This window comes from Pinus tabuliformis, chromosome 4_1, assembly GCF_031772625.1.
Source record: "Pinus tabuliformis cultivar Carrire ecotype Pingquan chromosome 4_1, CPIR1, whole genome shotgun sequence".
NCBI lineage: Eukaryota > Viridiplantae > Streptophyta > Pinopsida > Pinales > Pinaceae > Pinus > Pinus tabuliformis.
In genome coordinates, this window is record NC_142303.1 from 241,983,079 (window position 1) to 241,987,067 (window position 3,989).

The following is a 3,989-nucleotide window of genomic DNA, read 5'->3' on the forward strand; positions in this document are numbered from 1 at the left end:
TATTATTATTTTATTTAATAATACAATAAATTATTAAAATATATTAACAAATATTATTATTTTAATAATACACTGAACTATTGATATAATAATTATTGATGAATTTAGGCTTCTGTGATCCATATCAAGTTTTGATGTGATTTTCGCTCAAAACACTTCTCAATAATAATTATTTTTATTGTGAACTAATTCCCATTTGGTTGTACTCGGTATTTATTATTATTGTGAACTAATTTTCATCTCGTTGTACTCTGTGTAAGCACGAGGAGGAATATGTCATAAGAACAAAATGATATAATTCAAAATTTCCGAATCAAAACCGTCATCAACTAGCAACTCTAATAACTTGTAAACACATAAATAATTGAAATCAAAATTATTAGTTCACATTTAATTTTGGATTATCTAACTAAAGAGAAAATTCAATATCAAAACAAAAAATTAAAATATAGATATGAAGATAAGCAACAAAATGTTTATAAATTAAATAATTTATATATATGATAAACATAGCTTTGTTATTATATTGTTAAAAAAATATAAAAAATATAATAATCATTGATTAAGCATGTTTTAATTTTGATCATATATTTTTTATACAATTTTTAATAGTTTTTATAATACACAAAATTATATATATAAATAATAATAATAAAAATATTAATTTTTAATATTTTTTATAATACACAAAATTTTATATATAAATAATAATAATAATAATATTTTAATTTCTATAAGATAATGTAAATTTAGAATTTTATTGTAAGTTTCACTCTTTTTGATATATAACTTTCATATAAAATATTATTTCTTAAAATAGACCAACCTAAGTTTCTAAAAAAAAACATGCATAATTCTCACTCTTCTTGATATATAATTTTCATATAAAATATTATCTCATAAAATAGACTAACCTAAATTTCTTAAAAAAAACATGCATAATTCTCATGTCAGTTATCTCACTTACTCCTTTTCCAACCCACCTAGCTATCTCACCTTAATTTGTCATCTGAGTTGTTTCACTTACTCCTTTTCCAACCCACTAGCTATCTCACCTCCTCTTTTCTCCAAGCCACTTGGATGTTTCACCATCTTTTTTCACCACTCCTATCCAATCGACAATTTAATCAACAATTTCACCACTTCAACCTACCATTTTCTACGCACGTGTTCATGTTCATCGTCAGGATCTGGACCATCCTTCCGTGACCCCGATTGTTTCCTTGGATGCCTGAAAAAAGTGCATAACTTAGTCTCCATTGATGGACTCTTCTTTGACCAGACATTGTCAATAGTTTTTCCCTTGCTGGATGAACAAAGTGCATAACCTAGTCTCTATTGATGGACTCGTGTTTGACAGTGCATTGTCCATAAAGTGCATAACCTTACCATTGCCCAATACAACTATCATTGCCTAATACAAGCCCGTTAGTCATGTCATTCAAATCCTGCACATAACCTACCATCAAATCCTGGGCCTTAGCTGCACATAACCTGCTGACACCACCCTACTTTGAAATGATAAGGAAAGCAAGAGAGCCATGCGATTGAAAGCCAAGTACCTGGTGATAACCTGCCGATAGCAACCTACTTTGAAACGATAAGGAAAGCAAGAGAGCCATGTGATTGAAATGCCAAGTGATGTTGATGTGACCATTAAGACAATCCACTTCGAATTTGAATTTGAGGATAAGATTTACGTGCGTGTGGTGGAAAATGTCATAAAACAAGTAAATTGTCTCTGTAAATCATTAAACGAAGATGATGGGGAAGGAATCAACTTCAAAAACTCATTATAAAACGCCAACACATGATGGAGTGGAGATAACAGCAAGATTACCCATCCCCAATCTCTGTGTTTGAGTCCTTCTCAAAGCGATGGAAGGAAAGACAGAGAGTAGGAAAAGAGCCATTCCAGTCCATGCGGCTTCCGTACTTCTCGTGGCGATCACAATTTGCGACGCCCTCTACCCTCCCTTGAATATTCATGCTGAAGATGTACCATCCATAGAATCACAAAACCCAATGGAGAGCGTTGAGGTCGTTTGTAGCAAAACTCTCTATCCGGAGCTCTGCCATAACACTCTCTCGCCTTGCTTGGGATTGTCTCCTGCACAACCCAAGAAGTTTCTTCACGTTGCTCTAATGGTGGCCGTGGAGAAGGCGAATAAAGCTTTCACCCTCGTTCTCAGATTCGTTCAACAAACCAGTGCTCTGCGAGATTGCATGGAGCTTACGGAAATTACGAGGGACCAACTTGATAGCTCTATATCTATTTTGAAACGACACAATCTAAAGGCCTTCACGCGAGAGTAGGCCGGCGATTTACAGACGTGGATTAGCGCCTCAATCACCAACCAGGACACCTGCTTGGACGAAATATCAGATTACCCAAAAAGCGTCGTCAGAGTTCTGGTTGAGAGCAGTGTGCAAAACTTGAGGAAGTTGGTTAGTAATTCTCTGGAAATAGCAAAGGCGGCGTAGGATTCAGGAAGGCTTGATTCATCTCCCGAGCTATGCCTCCCGTCCGATTCCATCAAGGACGATTTTCCTTCATGGCTATCTGCAGGGAATCAGAGGCTCCTACATTCCTCTCCAAACGACGTAGTGCCGAACAATCGTGGCTCAGGATGGCTCAAGAAAATTCAAAACGATTTCACAAGACATAACTGCAGCCCCAGAGAGAAGTGCTAAAAGATACGTGATCAAGGTGAAGAAGGGAACGTATAAGGAGAACGTGGAGGTGGGTCAAACGAAGACTAATATCATGTTGATTGGAGAAGGCATGGAGGCCACGATCGTTACAGGGAGCAGAAATGTGATAGATGGATCCACCACTTTCAATTCCGCCACATTTGGTAAATCACTAACCCACTTCTAAATCCTTCATAAATTCAGTTTGAGGGATCTTAATCTCACAAAATCCCTAAATCCTCACATTCAAGAGTATTCATCACTCCTTCCGTTCTTAGAAAATGATGCAACTATGTTTAACTACTTAAGTCCTTCAAGAGCTAATCTTCTTAGCATGGTCGAATGCAGCTGCTGTAGGGAATGGGTTTATGGCACAAGACATGGAGTTCATCAACACAACAGGCCCATACAAAAATCAGGTGGTGGCTCTTCGAGTAGGATCAGACCAATCAATGTTCTATCGCTGCAAGATTGCAGCGTACCAAGACACATTGTACGCACATTCTCTTCATCAATTCTATAGTGAATGTAAGATTTCAGGCATCGTAGACTTCATATTTGGGAATGCCGCAGTGGTGTTTCAGAGCTACACTCTGGTCCCCAGGAAACCCGGTGCAAATCAGAAAAATGCCATCACAGCAAAGGGCAGAACTGATCCGAACCAAAACACAGGAACTTCCATCCACAACTACAAGATCGCTCCAGATGCTGACCTCGTTCCGGTGAAAAGCTCATTCCCAACTTATCTGGGGAGGCCGTGGAAGGAGTATTCCCGAACAGTTTACATGCAGTCGTACATAGATGCCGTTATTCAGCCTGCGGGCTGGCTGGAATGGGATGGAGCTTTTGCTTTGAAAACTTTGTATTATGGAGAATATATGAATACAGGGCTAGGATCCACTACTGGAAACCGTATGAAATGGCCTGGCTATCGGGTGATCAAAAGTTCTCAAGAGGCGAGAAAATTTACAGTGGCAGAATTCATACAAGGTAATTCGTGGTTGCAGTCTACTCGTGTCGACTACATCGACGGATCGACAAATTAGTGACGTCGCTAAAATTTTGAAGAAATTCGTCTGTCTGTATTTCATTTCCAACTTTTGAAGAAATTCATCTATGTTTGTATTTCACTTTCAACTTTTGAAGAAGATCGTCTGTGTTGTTGGGAATTTCTGATAATTCCAAACAAAACTGAAAAACATAACAATACTCTGTTTTAACACAGCAGAAATAAAAATCGTTTGCGGAATACGGTGTTTTAGCAACACTGAAACTGGTGTTTCAGCAACGCAGTT

At 37.3% G+C, this 3,989-nt stretch overlaps 1 pseudogene; it reads left to right on the top strand.

Moving 5' to 3' along the window:
• The first annotated feature begins 1,878 nt into the window (after positions 1-1,878).
• LOC149175163 (pectinesterase-like) lies at positions 1,879-3,740 on the top strand (annotated as a pseudogene).
• Positions 3,741-3,989: the final 249 nt, after the last annotated feature.